Raw genomic sequence first — 21686 nt, forward strand, 5'->3', positions numbered from 1 at the left:
CTCCAACTTTTACTTGCTTTCCGTATTTATGTTGCGATGTTTGCAAATTAGTTTGTAATAATTTCTTTCCAGTTTCTTCTTTCCTCAATGATACTTTAACTATATCTTATAATTGTAATAATATTTCAGAAAAATTCACGCAATTTATGTTCTGCTAAAAAAGCTAGGAGACTAATATTTTTATTATTTGCAGAATATATTACATCATCATTCCTCACTAAATATGTAATTAAACTTTAATATTTCTGCAAGATTCAATTTCCTAATCTATTTTGAAAGATCTAAAGACTAAAACTGAAAAGTCTACCTTTCTCTTTTACGAATTAAAAATCAGCTCTCATGGAATTGACTTTATAAAAAATCGCAAGAGTGCCGGACAATTCAGAGTGCACTCAACGTGCCGTGTGAAGCACCTATCCGCACCAATGCTTAATTAACGCCGTTAACATGGACATCGCATACATCCGAGATGATTTTTAAATCTATATCGCTGTCGTGTCCAACTAGCGACGAATTTCATGCGAAATTTAAAACACGATTTATACGAATGTAAACAGTTGCGATTAGATTTGACTCGCAAGTGCAGCGCGCTTCGCTCTTTGCACAAACTCGCGCAGTTTCAATTATCTGTATATCTGTATGTTTTTTTTTCTCTTTTTACATCGTCAAAAAAAATACATCGCATAAGACTCGGCGTGTGCGCGATATTTCGTCGGGCAGGGTCAGCCGGTGGTAGCGGTGGAGAGCCGAAACGCGTCCATTAATAAAACCGTTGGAAGTACACTTCTCTCCTCCTTACGGAGGCGATAACGATCGCTCGTATATTCCGGTCGCGATGAAAAATGGACGAGAGTGCAGACTGGTGCGTCTCGAAGCGGCCTCGGGAGGATTTGCGGGGGTGGAATCCAGCCGGCTCTCTCTTCGCGCGACGATATACGAGACGGGAGTGCGGAATCTGCCGGAACCGGAAAGCGTGTCATCGTCTGCATATCAACGAACGGCGCACCGCGAGACGCGGGAAACGCGCGAGGGATGCGCTTTAATAGTGGCGCATTTCCAAGCAGCCGCGTCGGGGCCTCGTGTGTGTGTGTCCGTGTGCACGTATATACGCGCGTGCACACACAAAAACACCTGGAGACTCCTTCCTGAGATGCAGGAAGACGAAGAAGCCCGGCCGACAATCGCTCCGCTTCACGCTCGACTGGAGAGAGAGAGCGTCTTTTTTCACTTAACATGCAAGGTGTTCTTTGACGCGCGAAAGGTTGTCGATTCTTTCCGATGTTCCCGTTGCGACGTGGCGACTTAGCAATTCGAGCGTCTATTCGAACGAACGTCGAGCCTTTATCGTCCATCGTGCTCCGATATTACAGGTGACGCTCGACGCGATGGCGTCGATCGATGCTCTTCGCGCCGCGCGACATATTCCCGTTTCTATTATTCCGTGAGCCACGATCGCGTGACTCAAAGACGCGGGATATCGCATGGTCCAAAGTAGCGTATTACGTATCGATGGCACGACTTGTCGCTAATATCGCGACGATATGTAGTGACACGTGAGGTGGTGGTTCTCCAGTAAGTGATGGAGGGAACGGAGGTACGTTCGCGTGTTATCGCTGTGTCTTTACGGGCCACTTCAAAGTGATTGAACCACGACGAAAGCCACGTACGTCACGACCTATTCTATCGCGCCCCGACGGTTGGGTACATATATACGTACAATATATATCTACCGTATATATGCAAAGTATGGCGAATGGGTCTCCTTCGTGCATGAATGACGGCATGTTGATTTTTATTGGGGTTCTCTCGCTCGCGCATTTGCTCTGCGGTCCTGTTCGCGCGGAGAGTGCACTCTGTCCATTGTTAAGTAGATTTATACGATGTACCGATGACTATCGGAAACCGCATCTGCGAAGCCCTACACTTATTGCCTCTCCATCTTCCTCTCTACCCCCTTCAGCCCGGTTTCTTTCACCCCGCTCTTTTCGCGTCTCGCTCTCGTCCTTACGATTCGAGTTACGCTCTTGCATAAGCGTTTCTCGAGTACTACTTCTTCTTCTTTTGCTACTTTATAGCTCACATTGAACGCGAATACTTTTAGCAAATTGTTCGATTCGATTCGACACCTTTGTCCCGAGTTATTCCGTCGTCACGAAAATTTCGCATGGATCGTGCGGAAAAATTCGCGTGAAAAATGGAGTAACATATGTGATTGTGATTGTTATAGTTAAGCAAAGCGCAATCTTTCAAAAAATTCCATTAAAAACAATTACATTCGCTTTTCTCTATATTTGCGCTTTTAGATAAATTAGTGCTAAATAATTCTTAAGAATAATAATAAATTGTATCGTTGAAAAATACGACGTGGATAAATTACTCACGCGAAAGGGCCTTAAAAATTAATTTATCAATTTTGCGAGAATTCCTCAAATCACCATTACCGCAGATTAGATGGACGATTTATGGCTGCGAAGAGCATAGAGCCGCGAGTGTATTATGACGCAGTAATTTCGGCCATTTACGATTTCTCCTGCGTACATTCGATTGTAACAAGAACTCTCCGCAGCTCTTTCCCTGCCTCTTTCTCTTTCGCTTATTCGTTGTGATGCTGCGTTCATCGCTCGCCGATATTTCGAAAGTAAACTTTTACGAAACTTCAACCGTAGAATCTAATAAGACTTTTCGAGCTGGCGTGAGAACTTTTCTCCTCGTTTCGTCGTAATAAAGACTGATCAATAGTGAATCTTATTTTTCAGTTCACTGTAGCTTTTCTAAACTTTCTTTAACGATCGGAAGCCACGAAATTATGATGCTGCGAATCTTTCTTCAAAAGTAGATTATTTTTAAAAATCTAAGTAATTTGGGAGAATAACTGTTAATAATATTTGCCCCAATATGTTTCGTTATAATATAACGTAGCGTATATATCAACACAAGATATTATTCGCTGTCATCGTTAATGCATCTGAGAATTGCCAGACAATGTATAACCCTCGCTAATTCCGTCGTCGTTTATAACGATGCGAGGAAACACAAAAACATGAGCGGGCGCCGTCAAGAAATGAGGCGTTTAATTCGTTCTCGCGCTCGCACGTGCCATGTACGAGCCATTAGCTTCAATCGCGGGGCCTACCATTTTCTGAAGGATTCCATCTTCCCATAAAGAAGACGATCTTTTAATCCAAATTAATGCTTTCAGCGAAATTACGTGAAAACTCGTAATGCGCTTATCCTTTTTATGCGTTCGCAGACACTTTTTCGTCGTCTCTTTTGATTTATTTGTCGATCAATAATTTTTTCGTCACGTTGTTTCTATATTTTCAAAAAATAAAAAAAGTCAAATAAATTATTTTCCCATTCAAATAAATTAATCAATTAATTCAATCAAATAAATTATTTTCTCATCTCTCTCGTAAGCATCGTTTAAACACTGCCATGTTCTTCGTCATCAGCTTTAAAAATTTAATATTTATTATATGTATAATTACAAATCATTTTGTACCAAAAAGTTAGTTATTTTTGTTTGCGAAAGTGTCTAACATATACAGTTAAACATATTTAACAGAATTCGTGAAAAGTTTAATGCATGTATAATGTAGACGCGACTGGAATATTACGTACACGAGGCATATATAAAATAATACGTGTGCGCACATGGATTCTAAATTCTGAACAAACCACAGAATCGATTTCAATAAAATTTAAACAACATATCACGTAACTGACATGGCCAGATCGTATGCGAGTTTGCAACTCACAAATAACACATTGTAACTCACAAATATACAGCAAAAGCTAAATATAAACAACATGAATAAAGTTATATTAAATTTTTTACAATCTGATGTTATCACGTAGGAACTACTTTATCTTTTAATTATAACATAGAATTTTTTTGTGTATATAAAAATCTGAGCGTTATACAGTCATCGATAAAGCACTGCATTGATATCAATTAAATATGTATATAGTTCTTTATCTAAAATAATCCCGCAAATTTATAAATTATAAAAATTCGTATTTTACATTAAAAAGAGATTATTTCGTCAAAAATAAAAATATGTTTAAAATGAATCACTAGAAAATTTCATGTAGTACGAATGCAATATGATCTGACGAAGCAAGAAAACAAGAATGACGTATCCTAATGCGTTACATTTTATCGTATCATTTTCAATTTTCGCACGTGCGGCACTAATAACTGCGCGCCTCAATTTCGTATCAACAATCATTCGACGGTGGTGAAAACGAGTTTCATTGTACGTCGTCGAATGACGAGATTTATCGCTCCCCGGGACGGTGCGTGCACTCGTGTTAGGAATGCGAGTACGCACGATGCCATTTCCTTCGATCAAGGGACCATGCTTTCATCCAGCTCGTTCCGGAGATCGTTCGTTTGGTCTCGTCTCTAATGCCGGGGCAATGACCTTGCCGCATTTCGCCGTGCAAACTGCAATTCATTCGACTCTCCCGTCCGATACGCGGTGTACGTACGACCGGAGAGATGCACCGTGGAGGTCTCTTGTGCAATCTGCAGTCGTTGCAGCGACCGTTCGAGAGCGAGCTCGACGCGGATCGGATTTAATCGCTTTAAAGATCGAGACCGTGCTTAAAGAGGATATGTCAGATTTGCTACGGTTATTCGTGAGCATGGTCGATTTCATCCTTTTGTATCCCCCAGATTTTGTGTCGCGCGTTAACATTATGGGTAACGCAGAATTATGATAATTATAGAGAAGATTAGACTTGAAAACTTTGCTTCATTACACAATGTATATTACATACGCTAATTATTTTCATCTACAAAGATGAAAATTTGTATTTAATTATAAATTAAAGTAAGAGCAAAATACATTTGTATTTAATTATAAATTAAAGTAAGAGTAAAATACATTTTTAATTCAATATCCCTCTCTTGCACACAAAAATAGTGCATTTAATCGATGAACAAAATTTCTTTTCTTATCAGTTAAATTGTTACAATTTATCGCTAACACAATGTATCATTGTAAGTAGTAAAGGCGCAAGAATTATTCAACGTGGAGCAAAATTGAATTACGCCTTTTTTCGAGCGTTTGTAAAGTTTTACGGAGTGATCGACAATGCCGTTGCAAAGAACAGGCAATGCGCGATAAACTCGCTCCACAGAGCGCAAATCTAATTACTTTCGAAGCATTCGATTCGTCGAGGCTAAAGAACGCAGCCAATCTATTTCTGGTAATTGTAGTTATATATACGTGCGCGCGCGCGCACGCTCGCAGCAATACCGTTGCTTGTAGAAATCGCAGTTTGATGAATGCGAATTCCACGCGATCGCGAGCAATTTCCGCATAGTAGCAAAACAGAGATTGTGATTCTGGCGTGAGTCATCTCGAGCATGCTACGCTATCGTAACTGCGACCGTAGCTCATTGAGCACGTTACTGTGGTGCTCGATGATTACATTCCAACGACTTAGGAAGTTTTTGTTATTGCGAATCTGGCGAGTATGATGGTGCGTGTGTACGTACGTGTGCCGTGCACTCCCAGCACGAACCGACGATGTTATGCTCTGAGAATGCGTTCATTCGAGTGAATATTAGAGCTGGATTAAGAGACAGAAGCGAAGAAAGAGGAAAAAGAGAGAAGAGAATAACATCCAGTAACGTTGATTTTTTTTCTCAGTAGGCTAACGGACTTAATAATTTGGATAAAAGAATTTTTATTTAAAAGTGTCATTTCCGTTTCGAATATAAATCATAAAGCGGAAAGCATCATCGTTCTTTTTCAATTATAAGTATGACTTTTCCTCAAGGAACCCATAAATCATAATATTTTTTTGAAAATTACTTATAAAGAGACTAAGAGATGTCAAATTATATAATATAATATCAGTTAGTATCATAATTTTTTTCATTATAGAGAAATAATAGAAAGATAAAATTAGTTACAAAGAGACTTGGATTTGAATTGCAAAGTTTGGAATAAAAATCGTTCCAAACAAGTCGGAATAAATCGACTATGTGTATCCGATGAGACGGGAATAGAACATGAAGAGAATGAAGCGAATTGTCGAGAATCAGTCTCTCATAGGGGTCTGCGGGCGCGATTGCGACGGTCTCCTACTCGCCCTTAACGAACCTTTAATGCTTGCCGTAGTACGATGACAAAGGGTCCCACAATTTCGTGGCGCAGCGATCGAAAGTGACACCGAATTCCCCGGCATTTAACCCGGTGCGTTAACCTTTCTGAAACCGAAGCAATTGCAATCATTGTCGGGAACGGGAGCTTCAAGAGAGTAAGAGCACGGCGGTCGAGTGGCGAGGAGAGAGAAGAGGGGGAGAGCGGGGGAGGGATGAGTGATTCAGCGTTTAATTGGACATGTGCTTTTTTACCAGACCTTCCATTCTGACTGCGCCGAGTGTGGGTGCATCTGATCTGGGTGCTGGCGCGAAGAGACAAGAGAATGAGAGAAAAAGAGAGGGAGAGAAAGAGAGAGAAGAGGCATTAAAGGCCTTGGATGAGAGAAGGGCTGAGAAAGGGACGGACACGTCACGTGCGACATTTGCCCTCGTATTCGCTCAGTGTTTCGTTCTACCTCCTTCGTAAAGCGTGCACATGCCGTCGGTATGCTTGTCACGTGGTACCCACGGAAGGTTAACAAATACGGTCAACGCTAATTGACTTTTTAACCGCTAATTAAGCCCTGCGGCATGCCGGATTGCGATAACGTTACATCCGAAAAAAAAAAACAATGAAAACTCGACGGTGGACGTGTATTTTTAGGGCATGAAAATGTCTTTGCTAACCGGTCGAAGCTGGCCTCCTAATCCTCGGACACTTGTTGTCCGAGGTGATTCAAGACAAACAGATTGAACGGTGGCATTGTCTATAGAGTTTAACGGCTGGCCGCTATAAGTTTGATCGCCAATGAAACTTCGATGTTTACTGCGGTTGTTATTTCAGAGTTCAATGATCTTGCAGCTTTGGTCTTAATCGCATTAGTCCTTGAAAAACGCGCGATTACTATCTTATAGAATATATACTTTGCGTCGTGACTTTTCACGTCATCAATTAATCAAGAAATAAAAATCCTATAAAACGGAATATAAAATGGGGTGAAAATTTATGACATACTATATTTGTCTATAAGCGTCTAAGTTTTATAAATTTTATCTATTTTATCTATTTTAAATTCTATTAATATAAAAAACAAAAAAGATATATATTTTCTTATAAACATTTTATAAAACTAATTTTATAAACATTTTATAAAACTATGATAATATTTTCATGTCATGAATAATAATTAATATTATAAATATTTTATACAAGAGAGAGAACTTTAGAAATATATATAGTATATATTAATTATAAAAACGCGCGCGGACATTACCTTATCATTCGCGAATATCATTCGCATTACCGAATCAGGATGATAAACGCGTTGGCTTCGCGCCATGCGACGTCGAGAGCTGAATTTCGGAAGTGCCACGTTACGAGAACTGCGCCGGTCAAGACTCGTTATCGTCGATATTATTGACATGTCACCAGCCGGGTCGTCCGTTTACATAAAAGCCAATGATAAATCGGTACTTTGGCGTGACGTACTTGAAAATGTGGGTTAACAATCGTGTCCATCTCGCTGAGAACACGCAATCCAAAGGCCCGTTATTTTTTTCCCCCCTTCAGATGGAAAAGGTTCACACGGTTTTTACTCGACCTCAAGGTCCCGGTATACGTCGAGCGGCACGAGCGGAGCAGGTGCGTCGCAATAACGCAGACTGACCTCGTTAACGAGTATCCGGACCTCTATGTACACTCTCACATGTGCACTCGGACAAGGCGAAGGAATTAGCGGTGCACGACAAAGCGGAATCGAGCGGAACAATTCCGTGTCCTCGCATTCGCGCTATCCGAGATATTTCCAAAAAGACAATGACGCGCATACCTGATGCGCGATTGTACGTGACGCTGAAATTCGAATACCAGGAAAGAGTTATTCATAATTCACAGTTGATGCCTTTAAAGCGCGGCACTTTAGTCTTCTCGACGAGCTTTTTCTTGAGCATTTCCTGCGAGATGTTATATGAATGCCGTTCAATTATGGAAAAGCTAGTTTGGCATAATTAAATATATAAACAATTATTCATTAATTTATAAAATAATTCCTAAAAAAAACTATCGTCATAATATGTAACAAAATCACATACAGATTTAAAAAAATTTAAATTATCTTATTAAGTAATTAAAATCATAATAAGCCTATTTCTCGATTTATACAATTGCATTAAAATACCGCAATCAAATATTCAACATATAATCATTACATGCACTTTTCCTCTAAAACTTGCAAAAAATTGATTAATTATCTATCTGAAAATAAGTAACATGACGTTAAAAAATATAGAGAGATTTATATAGTACTAAAAAAAACTCCATTTGTCTTTAAAAGTAATAAAAAGTTGAATCACAGCTATTAATGATTAATTTGTGCAAATCTGCAGATTGATGGCCCAAAAGCGATTACATCAGAATCTGCCTGTGTGGTTTCCTTATATGAATATCACGAATTTAAAACATTACACAAGCATCTATATTTTAAACTCGGCTATAATTCGTCCTTAATTGCCTTAATTCGGGTCATTGCATTCTACAGGCGGTCTGACTTCACTTAATTCCATCACTGCGCCTGGTACGTAACCGTATTTATATCTCCTGCTTACGCATCTAATTTTACGATATCGCTCCACGTAAATCGCGATAATTTCTTATCATATATATATTATTATTATTATTATTAGAGAATATAAGAACTCAAAATACACACAAAGTTTAGCTACACTTATTCTTTTGGCGATTCAAGATATCACGGCGGAATAGCAGATACTTATAAATTACCGTGGCTATCATGCGATAAATTTCAATTTGGATAAAAATATGTGTACTAATTTATCACGATCACGCGCTTCTGCGCTGGTAGTCCATCACTGTTATCTCACCCGTAAAGAGAAAGTGTAAAAGAAGATTTTAAGGAAACTTTTCAGGAAAAGTAGCACGGTGAGATATCAGTTAAATAAAATAAATCCAACTCGAGAAAGCCATAGATATAGAAATTCGTTTCTCTTCTCTCGCATCTTGCTTGTCAGGATAACGGCTCTTGGAAACATCTAATTCAATGCAAAATAAGACAAAATAATCAGTAATACGATTCTATGTTATCTATGAATTCTATGTACTCTTGAATTTGCTCCTAGGATCATAAGTTATAACTCGACAAATCTTCTTGTCGGTAAAAGGATGCCAGATTTGTATCTATCGCAATCTTCATCCTTGTCCTAATTCTATTTAGTAAAATCTACGCGAATTATCACATAACATCGAGACGACTTTATAGACACAAAAAGCAACGGAATAAAGATAAATATCAAATGAATTTCGCATGCACATATGTATTTTGTTATCTGTCTTGCGAAAGATACGCGCATGGTAGGAACTCAAGAAAGCGAGAAAGAGAGATGGAAAAAGAGAGAGGAAAGACATCCTAAAGCGCCGGAACACGAAACCGTAAAATACTTCGAATGGCCATGCCGTCGTGCCTCTGCGTCTCTTCTTCCGGTTCGTAAAGAAGGAAAAAAATAAGCGGCTTGACCGGGGTGCGCGAAGCGAGGGGACAAATCGCGAATGGCAAAGAGCGAGAAAAGAAGAAGATAACGTCGGGAGAATACAAAATTGACCGTAACATAAAGAAACGGAAGGTACGATGATGGCCTTTCGAGGAGGGGAACCCGCGATAACGTGCTTTGGATATAAGTACCGCACGCCCAACGCGCGTTCATCTTGCCGATGCAGGTGCACGTGAGCGTAAACGGAAGCAAAGACAACGAGAAACTCCATAAGTATAATAAATTTCCGACGACTCAACATGAAAACATTACATTCCTCAAATTAAATATTTAATCGTAATTATATCCGACTTCCCTCTCATCAACTGAAAGCCACGTAGATCCTGTGACTTTCATTTTACATCCGTGAAAGTGGAAAGCTTTCAAAGGAATATTAACCATGAAAAGCGTCGCGGAATGCCGCGTCAGGCAAATGTTTTCGCACACTTCCATTAATACGCGGCTAGCTCTTCCGTTCTCGCGAGGCTCGACATTCCATGCAGAAATCTCGAGTTTTCGTCGGGATGGGCCATTGCGCGTAGCCAACGACCGCGATTACGTCCGCGATCAACCCGACAGCGGCGGTTCGTTTCCCTTCTTCCAGGACCGAATTTAACGATGAGTTTCACGACGCTCCAAATGACGGTATCGCGGCGCTCGAGAAAAACTGTTCCTTTACCGGAATCATGCCGCGAAAGGCCGGTAATCTCAACAAGGCGTATAACCCCTGTTTTATAAAATTAGAACTCCGAGTGTCTCACGGGTACCATTCCCGATTCCCTTCCCCCTTCTTCTGCCGTAATCATCATTGTACGGCGGAGATAGGATCTTCCGTTAGAATTAGCGCGACGTAATCGCGGTCAGGACGTACGACGATGGTCCCACGAGATCGCTCGAATAAAAAAAAGGATGTAATCTTGACCGCCTAAAGCGATGAGAGTCACTGTCATGTCGTCCGGTAAAATCGCCGCTCGATCCAATGGGACCTTATTCCGGCATACGAAAAGAGAGGCGTGCACTCAGCCCGAATTTACGCGCGAGTGTTTACGGGGTAAGACGGCGCCAGGTTGCCACCCTTATGCGCATTAACGACGGTCTGAGAGATAGCGAGCGCGCCCCCTCGTCTTCGTAGACAATGGAAACGATACTACTGTCTCGACAACAATACTCGGGAGCCGTGCCGACGACGTCTCGGGCCTTGAAAAAGAAGGACGACGATAGTAGGAGCTAAACTACCGTCCAAGGGCGATCCTGAGATTTAGTGGAGGCATCTGCGCGATCCGCGAACGATTGTTCCGCAAAAATTCTGCGGCTTCGCGTTAATAGCCTATCGAAAAAAATCTCGAATCGAACATTACTTGCGAATGTGAGAAACTAATTTATAAATTAAGGTTGTAATTATATAAAAAAAATTCGCTTCAGAGAATGAAAAATGAAGAAGAAGATTTTCAAAGTCAAACAGATTAATTTTTAATAATTTTGTCAATTAAATGTAATTAAAATACAAAGAATGAGAAGACATTAAATCAAATGGATATTGCATTTAATTTATATATGCAAATATTAAAAAAACAAATTAATTTGTTAGAAAGAATAGAAGATTTATTGGAAAGTATGTGTGTTTCAGAATAAAATTACGAGTATTGCACGAGTACTTCTGCATTGTTGTATGTACATAGCAACGATCCATGCTTAATTTCATATGCATGCCAGCTCGATATGCTCTACGACCAATAAGTAAGTCGGTACCAGTCGCGCGTCACCATACATCCTCCGTTCACCATAATCCATCGGATGGACTGCATAATTCATTCCGTCATTGGCAGGCCTCGGAGTCCGATGACTCGTTATATCGCGGCAAACGAACTACGGCGATCGAATGGTAATGGCCGTTTGTGCGCATACTTGGTGTTTGGCACATAATTCGCGTCATAGTCACCCGGGAATCGCTCAGATGCCTATAAATGCAGCCGATGAAATTCAATGAAATGTGAGCTTTCACCATGGATGAAAAATCCACGCATAGTTTACCAGAATTTAATTTTTGTACGGGATTTAAAAAACTCTTTCATGTAAAGCAGCATCTCTCTATATTTTTATTTTAGTGTTTTGACAAAAGAGATACGATATATTAATTACATAAAATTTATATAGAGACACATAGCATATGTGAATTTTTTAAATGCAGAAATTTATATATACGAATTATATATACAATTTTTTTTTAATGTTATCCGAGTTTAATTTTAATATTTTACTTCTCCACGGCAAGTTCGTAAAATTACACGATCAAAGTGTCAGCTGTACCAGGACCGAAAGCTACAATGTAAAAGATAACGGGCTTCGTGTGAATCAAAATTACGAGAGCATATTCGTCCTTTGACTGACGTTAATTCTATTTTCCGAGAAAATTGAAGCGAAGCGATAAAATCGCCCGCTATATATTTTAGGCCTTTCTTTCGTTCGAAATCTTCGCTAATAGAAAACGTAAATTTTCATCTTGGAATTGCATTGAACTTATTTATAATATTACCTATTTCACAAAGAGAAATTTATCTCTTCTACATCTTTCTCTTTTATTTATTAATATATATTTCGATTTATATATATTCGAGATATCATATCTTTTTCCATTATAATTATAAAATTTCTTTCAATTGCTATGAAATCAGTCATGCGATTTTTTATAACACTAAATAAATAATTCATACTAATGTTTGGTAAAAAATACTTTTGATGTAAATTTTTTGATCTAAGATCTAAATAAATCTAATCTATAAGCATCATCCTTCCATCTTTACTATACAACGTAATTAAAAATTTTTTAAATCGGTATAGTAATATATAATATATATTAAAAAGTGATGTAATTATGTGTAATATATAATAAATTATCAAAAAATGCAAAGGAAATGCCAAGTCTACAAAATCTCTCACAAACGACGTTTGTCTCGGTGTTTCTTTTTGCATTAGTCCACCAACTCTTCGCAAGTCCTGCGAATTTCCGTGAGTTCGCTCCGCGAATCATTCTTAGTAGGCACTTTGGACCTGCCGAAAGAAGCAGCACTAACGTTGAGCGCCATTAGCCGCGTTCTAGGACCGGGTTGTGCAACCGTGGTCCTCCTCTTACCTAATGGTCGCTAATATATCATACTTTTTTCAGCTGTCACCTGTACGACATCCATTTTGCGAGAGCGTGGTTCGCGTCACTACCGCACGGTAGACTGGCATTTCATCTATCCACCGTCACTTTGCCGCCACGCAGTTACAGCTTCTTACAAGCGCTATCGTACCTGTTCCCTTCCCCATCTCTTCGTTCCCCTCATCTTCATTTCCGTCTCGTTCGTTTTTGTCTAGCGCGAAGGATTCTCAACTTTGCAAACGTCGTAATTATATCGTCGTTTCTTCTTGTTTCAGGTTTATTGTCAGCAAATTAATCGCACGACAGATACAATTTTCTACGATGATAGTTTTGTATGGCAGAATCGCAGACGCTTGTTTAAGAATTAATTTTGTTAAAATAATTGATCAAGTTTAAAGGAATAAACTTGATAGTTTGAAAAAGTCTATTCAATATTTCAGAATTATATATTTAATAATATGCATGATAATATATGTATACACATTTTTAATAATAGAGATTCTTTCTTTCTTAGAAAATTAATATAATTTAATTTAGCATTGTACATTGTACAATATGTCAATAAATAATATTCAAATCACATTTGAATGGACACGATACATTAAATAATCTAAACACATTTTTTAATTACTTAGGGTAACGTTTTAAGATACGAAGAGTTGCGTCGTGAACCCCTTGTATATCTGATATATATATGCTGCAAATAAATGTACATGTGTGCATGTGTATGTGTTGCACTCGCGTTTGCATGAGGAAGAATTTGCGAATACATAAGAGATTGTATGTGTGTACGCACTTTATATATATATATATATATATATATATATATATATATATATCCCACAATATATATATATATGTATTGTGGGATTTAGCAACCACATATAAGTGGACGACCCGGCATCCTCGAGGGAGGCGCACTCAAGGATCGGAATGCTTTGCCACCCCCTTCGTGACCGCCCTCCATCTTCTCCACCCTAGTAACAACATCTACCCAGAAAATCCAAACATTCTTTCGGGTTTATCAACTTTGTGTTTAATTCACGAGATTCCGCAGCGAGGACGATCGTAAAATCTAAGAGTTTGCGAAAGCGTGAAACCAGAAGTCGCATAAATTCCACTTTGCAAAGAATGAAACGCGACCAAAGAAATGCTTTTATGAGACGACGTATATCGTTCAAGTAAGTGTTTATAATTTATATTTGATTCACATATCATAACGTCCCAATGAAAAATATTTCAACAAAAATACTTCACCAGTCTTTCACTCAAATCCATTCAAACGTATTTCGTCCTAAAAGAATATAAAGTAAAATTATAAACACAATATTTCCTTTACTATTTTACTTATTGCAATAAGTGCATTATCACATTCCGATAGATGTAAATTTGTCATGTTTTTATACAAGTTTTTTGAAAATGCGGGTATACGGGTTTGTTGAAAACAAATTTTATTTATCTTGTGTGTGTTGGGCTGGATGGATAGCGCCAATTTGGTTCAACAACGACCTGTAATCCGGCTATACTCTGTCCAGCCTGCTCTACTCCGCTATTATCGGTTGAAAGTCAAACGAATTTCGCGAACTTGGCAATTCGAGTACCCCCTCTCCCTTTCTCTCTCATCAAAGTCGACTCGGCGCGCGCCTTTGTGCGGCCACGTTCCGCTTTATCTGCGCCAACTAAACGGCCGTCTAGTCCGCAACTTACCGATTCCGACATTCTAATCTCGCCAGGATACCGGCGGCTAACATACTTTCCCGACCCGATAAAGACCGCATCCTCCGTCGAGATAAAGAGCCTCTGCCATCCGTCAGTTCGCGTTTCTCCGACGTTCCGGTGACGTCCGGGCTGAAAAACGTTTCACGCCCCAGATGTAAATCCCCGAGCAGATTTCAACGCGAGTTAGACTACCGCTCGCGGCAAACTTCACTCATGTCGGGACCCTTCGAACGTGGGATTCGCCCTTCATCGATCTTCGGCAGGCTTTATGAGCTTACACAGCGCAGCGGGGACGGGTGCGGGCCTGAAGTGGAGCGAAGTATACTTTTAAAAGCTCGCTGGGATACGGGGTAGGATGATTCGCTTACAGCACTTGGCATACTTTCAACATTGTCCCGACAAACTTCGTCAGAGTTGCGAGCGTTTTCTTTTCCACGAGCAAAATGCACTTGATTATCGGTGCATGCTATACACGAAAGTAAGAAGAGACCGGAAGAGTAGTGGATTTTACGGAGCTCCATATGAATAGAGATTGAGCGTAATTTCCTCGGTACGCGCAATTACTCGAATTTTATGCTTGATTCTCCGTGAATAGTATGCAACCAAGCTTATATTCTTATTTTATGTGAAGTCGAGGGATGGCAAGAAAGAGGGTACTTTAGAACCCGCACTAGATGAATCTTTATATTTGACGAAAAATCTTATACATCATTTAACATGAAATCGATGTAGAAATTTATAACAATAATCATAATAATAAAATGTTGGATTATTAATCGTTTTTATAACATCAGATTTTTTTTAAAGAAGAGAAAGAAGAAAAAGAAGAGAAAATGAAAGATGCCTTTTGTAGAAAGGCTGCCAGCTTGCAATTTCATAAAAGATATTTTTTCATCATTCTTTTGTTTTTCTTCACTTACTCTTATCGATGCTGAAACTGCGAAAGTGAGTCAATAATTTAGCAAATATTGATCAAGTGTCCAAGTACGCGTAGCTGAACGCGCACGTTTCTCGTTGTAAAACGCGGATAATGCGTTCTTAATTTGAATCACGTCGACCCTATTGACAAGAAGTTAACGAGCAGTTTTCGTAATAACACGTGAGTCAGCGTTCTTAAAGACGTCGCGAGACAGGAGGGTACGACGAGTCATAGGCGACAACGGCCTCTCGAAAGCGGAGAGTCGCGTGTTTGTGACACGGTCGTTGTACGTGTACCGGGACGGGATTAATTGAGTACTCGGGGAGGCGGAGGAATGAACACGCGCACGGTTCATCGATTCTCGTCGGCTCTATGAGCTTATACGCGCGAGCGAGGGGCACGGTGGGTTAGATGAATGGATGGATAAAATGGATTTACACGAAACGGCGGAACATTTTTCAGGAGCTCATAAGAGCGAGCGGGAATCTCAAAGGTAGTGATAGGAAGGGTGCCGCGCGGAGTGCGGGGGAGAAGGGCGAGATATCGACCGCGGCAAGTGACAGCCTCTCGAAAGTGGAAACCCTCGGCGCGCTTTTCCAACGACAAATGTGTGCTACCAGGATCAATTGAATGCTTCGGAGAACGCGGTCTTCCGAGGGCATAACGGGAAATCGATATTACCCTCTACTCCCTCCCCCTCCCAAAGCGCGACCCTTCGACGGCTTTGAGCGACCGCCGCAATTTTGTATCCGCGAACCTCGTCCGAGCATCTCATCTCCCCTTTATCTCGTTCCCGGGCGATCGTGTTTCATCGTCGACAATTGTTGCAAAATCGGACAATCGGCAAATGATCAATTTAGCGAGACCGCGAATACATATCGCGGTTCAATTGTGAAACAACATTACGACGTAGCATCCCGCGTACTTATATTTCTCAAACTTTACGAGGAGTGAAAGAGACATCTCTCTCTTGGCGCGCCACCAAGAAAAATATTTCCGGAAGAAGCGTACATGTGCAGCTTTTACGACGGCGCGGAATATGGATGAATACTTTTTCACCGAAGTAAAGCCGTTTCTCTTCGACGGTGCAGTTAGAGATCGCGATTTACGCAGGCGAAACAATCGCTCGCGGAAAATTACAATTCTTTCTTCTGTGCTTTCCCGGATGGAAGTCGCGATTGGATAAATATGCGATCTTGCGGGTATATCTTATCCCGGGAGGATTCTTGCACAGACTCGAGCGACGTTCGACGCCACTTCTATTTTTAGGCTCTCCGATAGGGCCAATCGTGTCTTTCCTTGAAACACGTGTAGTCATTCCAGCCGATGTGACGCATTGCCGGGAAAAGGGCTATCATGAGGGCCGACTATTACAGAACAGTCCTCCGCATGGTATCGATTCGGCTTTGTGTGTTTTTTTTCCCGTGAGGCACACTTCGCTCTCCCATATCACAGATCAGCAAGAAGTAGAAAAACAAACACATTCTGATCCTCTCATAAACCGAGTGGTTGATTGTGCATTTCTATTTTCTATCATGATATTTTTGCAACGTTTGTTTTTTCATAAAGCAATTATTGTTGTTATAACTGTGTTTAATCCAAATTTTATATAAGATAAAAATATACACACACGTACGCCCACGTACATACACATATATATGTACTTATACTCTACTATCTCATGATAAGACATTTTACTTTGAGACTCAGCAAAGTATACGATACGGAAAATACATTTTGCGCTTTATTCTCCCGTATTCAGTTAGTTTCCATAAACCTGTTTAGCTCTTCCCATCGCTGCTTTGCCCGGAGTCAAATCCCTTGCACCAGGGGTCCAACAGGATTATCGTAATGGTTCGCCGCGACCTTCGATCTCTAGTAGCTTTCCGCACCTGTGATGGTTTGCTCTCGGAATACACTCTGGAGGACTGCACGGATCTTATCGAACCGAGGACATTGTCAATTTGATCATAGCGGTTCAGCTGATAGGCAACCTGATTCCCTCTTTTTAGATCTCGAAATTGAATGGAGCTACAACAACCCATTTCTTCTTTTTCAGATTAAATTATCATGTTCAAATTTTTTAAGTTTTTTCACAAAATACACAGTGTCTTTTTATTTTCTATTTTTTCAATCTGTTATCCATTTAATTTGTTATTTATACGTTATCGGCATAGGGCAGATAGTCTGCGACAATATACAAGATGAAATCATGTAACTGCTTGAAAACTTTGGAAATTCTTCTCTAAATAGCCTCAAGTCATACACACAATATAAAAAGTTTTCTTTTAGGAAATATTAAATTCTTGAAAATACAAAATAATTTTCCTACTTTGTCTAATCAACAACAATATATATATATATATCAGTCTTATTACATGTGTTATTTATATACTATTATATGCTATTTTTATATATATGCTCTATTTATATATCTATTATATATGTTCTACGTTCAAATAGACAAACATTAAGCGATAGCTTAAACCACTTATCGGCGAATACGCCGCCAGGCAAAATCGAGTACCACTGTCATAAATTCCACGGCGGCAAACGCGAGGTAACTATTTATCTAGTTATCCGCTGGGTAAGTCACGTATAGTTCCGCCCTCGCCAGCTTCATTATCTTCGCGGGACACGTTTTCCCCTGATGCAACGAGATTGCCGGATGTGCAGGACGGTGGAGCAGAATGTGGTGGATGAGCGAGCGGAGGTCGGCTTCTTCCTCCGGTCGCGGATCGAGGGGACGAAGAAGCCAGGATGGATCCAAACTCGAGACCCCTCTTCCCGTCTCCCTCGTCGCCTACCTCGCCCCCGTGGTCCGTTTGGTTTTCTTTCCTCTCCCTGCTTTCTTCCTCCGTTTCTTCCTCGTTGCCGTCCGGTGTCTCCGGTTAACATCGCGAGTCACGTCGTGTCAGAAGGGTTTTGCGAGTCGGCGGATGACTGCCGGCGGGTGATATGTCGCTTTCTCGCGTGACGTCAGCTCCATCGCGAAAGAAAAAGGGCTGGTAGCGACGGTTATGGCACGAACGAAGAGGAAAAGAGAGAGAGGGAGGGAAAGAAAGAGATGTGGAGTAGATTCACCGTCGCGAGAAGCCCGCTTAGATGCTGCGCCAGAAGGGCTCAGCGTTACAAATGACTGCGATGCTATGCATACCCAAACAGATCAAGGACACGGCGTGTGCAGGAAAGAGAGAAAAAAGAAAAAATATTTATTAAGTATGCATGTGAATTAGATTTCGTAGCGCAGACGTATATAAAACAAGAATGATATACGATAAAAATGATTTTGATATATCAAATGTGTGTGATTATATGTATATTATAGACATGTGACGTACTTAAAAAAGAATGAAAATGAAAGAAGTAAAAATGACAATATATTATTTGCTTATAAAAAATACTGATATAAGTAAGAATAATATAACTATTTAGATTAGATATTATATCTGATATCGCGTATTTAGAATGTAAGGAAATGATTTTTGATTTCACACGAAAGAGAATATTTTCAAATTCCGTGCAGTTCCATGTTTTGACATTCAATCTGAGAATCGTGACCCTCTCTCTCTCTTTTTCCCGTAACAAATATCTATTGTTGACTAGATTTGTTCACTTCGTTCATAGTGTCACCCATTTGTATGCCATGATCGGGGAAAATCCCAAGTTGTGAATAAATACAAGCATCTATAAAACCATCATTGTGGAGATGTAGCGGTTCGAGAAATTTTCGTTTCCGCAATGGTAATGGCGCGTGCTTCCATTATTCTTAGCATTTTCTCTCATCTCGCTGGCGAGGAAAAGGGGAGATGATGCATGAACATTCCGCGGGTATTTACGACGCGAGAATCATTTGAATCAATATTTTCTTAAAAAGAATTTGGGTCGAGAATGTATTGTGCGTGTATGTATTCTCTTATTGCTAATCCTGTCAATGCTAAAGCTTGGCGTATCGACTTGATTCTATAGATATTTTATATAAATATTTGTAGAATTTTTCAAATTATTGAATCAGTTATTTATATGTATAACCAATTATAAGATATAAATTGTTCTTGAAAAATAGAATAATTAAAAAAAATAAATTTAAATAATTAATTTAAAAAAATTTCATTTATTTCTACTCTTTTCTCGTATAAGTTATATATTTTTTTATATTTATCTAGTAAATGAAATTACTTTAGAATAAACTGAGAAGAAGATTTAACTTTCTTTTCCTCATAAAACTTACAACTTATCTCTTATTCGTGTGTATTTGTTTTATTTAAAAATGAAATAGTACTAAATAACATTTCATAACTTACATTTCATTCATTATTTGTTGATGAAGAGATTTTTTATGCATTTATATGACGTATCATTTCAAAATTATTCAATATCATTAACGCTTACTTATTATCTCACCTAATCGTAGATAGTCAAAAAGGTAATTCATAATTCCAGGTGTATACATATAAAAAGGACTTATCATATTAAGTGATTTAAAAGTTTTTTATAAAAAAATTCATAAGACATAAAACATAATAAAAACATAAGACAATTTTTCCATAATTGGATATGCTGAGACTATAATAAAAGATTTTAATAAAAGATCATCATCGAGACATATTGCTACGTTTTTTCTGCTTAATCACGCGATATCGGTATCGAAGAAGGAAAGTGAGATTTTGCAAGGAGCACTAGACAGAGGCAAGAAGACGAGGTAACCGAGCAGTCTAACAGCAGCGTCAGGGAAGAGAGACACGGCACGAGAATGGCGGTAACCTTCGCGTCGCGGAGAAAACGCGGGTGGCGGAAGGATGGGACACGATCGCGCGTTTGCATGCAAATGCCGAGCGGCGCGCGGTAAATGTTTCTGCGCGATAAAAGTCTTGTAGCGGCGCAGCAGCCATAGCGTGAATTTACGTGCTTTTTTGAGCGGCCACCACCTCTTGCTCCCGACCTTTCACAGTCGACCCCCTCGCGTCCACCATCAGGATGAAGCTCGATGCGGCCGCGCATAAATGGCCGGGTATGTGTGGGCATGTGTACGTGTGTGCACGTAGGTACGCGTAAGCGTATGTTGGAAGGGCCTATTACGCGAGGCACTCCGGTACGCCCGAATTATTAAGAGCCGCGCTAAGCCACACTTACCGCCCTCCATATCCCAACCGCCTTCCGAGAGCTGTCTGTTACATTATCAAGAACGAGCGCTGCTCCGAGACGCGCTTGCGAATCTTCGCTGCTCGTACGTTGTCGACCGTCACTCCACATCATTGTCTCGATAACAATGCACCGCGGATATCCAACCGCAGTCTTGAATGTCTGGTTATGCCGGGTGACTTCGCGGCGCAGTTATACGTCGTCGCAATAACGTTTGAGACACAAACCGCGAGCATTCCCTTAGTAGCTCTTCCGAAAACATCGAGGGAGAATATCAAATGTTGATTCTCTCTGCATGTTGATTCGGATTAGAAATAACGCGCGGGATGAGAGACGAAAGATTTTTCCTTCTCCTCGCACATTAAATATATTTCCGTCAATAATAAGAAAATTTCGTCTAAATTCGACTTGTTCTCCGCGAGCGACGATGGCGACTTACGAAACAAATCACTGTCCTGCGCACCAACGTAGGTTTTAGCCGCTTCTGGCTAATTTCTCTCGCCGCGAAAATCCTAATTAATGAGAGCGAATTACGCTGCGCTGAATTTGTTCCAGGCGCTTCGACGAGCTCCGAGGTATGAGGGGGTTGAAAAGCCGGTCGGGACGAGCGAGGAGGGAAAAGCGGTGATGGGTCGCTGCACCTTGGCAAGGGAAGGGAACAAGGGTGCGGTGCGATGGATGCCAACTAATCGGGTAATTTTTCCGGCATCAGTCGGTGAATATCAACGCCGCCGTTGAGCCCTCCCGCGGCGTTAAGAACGACAAACGATCGCCGATCCATCTGGCTCAATGTAACTCCGTTGAACGTCAGCCTTTCGTTCGTCGTCCTCTACCTCCCACTTGCCATCGTCGAATCCACTGCCTATTCGCCGGCGGTTCGAACCACCCTTTTCAGACCGGCTCAACGCTTGCCCGGAACCCACCCCACGAAGGATGTTTTTTAAGTGCCCAACATGCTCCAAGTAAACCGATTCGAATACGTCGGACTGCTCGCTTTCAAACCACCTTTCAGCAATCCTCCGTATCGAGGTAATTTCTCGGTTATAAACGTGATACTTCAACTTCAAGGAAAATGCATTATTGCAACTTTAATTCCCAATATTAAATTGCAGATAAATACC

The 21686-nt window shown here is 40.3% G+C and overlaps 1 long non-coding RNA gene across 2 annotated transcripts in view; it reads right to left on the bottom strand.

Annotated features, from left to right (window-relative positions):
• The window catches only part of LOC145967215 (uncharacterized), a 66947-nt gene that overhangs the window by 34671 nt on the left and 10590 nt on the right, over positions 1-21686 (bottom strand). The window lies entirely within an intron of this gene.

The sequence above is a fragment of the Camponotus vicinus genome, unplaced genomic scaffold (assembly GCF_025532165.1).
Source record: "Camponotus vicinus isolate PSW18456_S1 unplaced genomic scaffold, iyCamVici1.0 SCAF_2, whole genome shotgun sequence".
NCBI classification, from domain to species: domain Eukaryota; kingdom Metazoa; phylum Arthropoda; class Insecta; order Hymenoptera; family Formicidae; genus Camponotus; species Camponotus vicinus.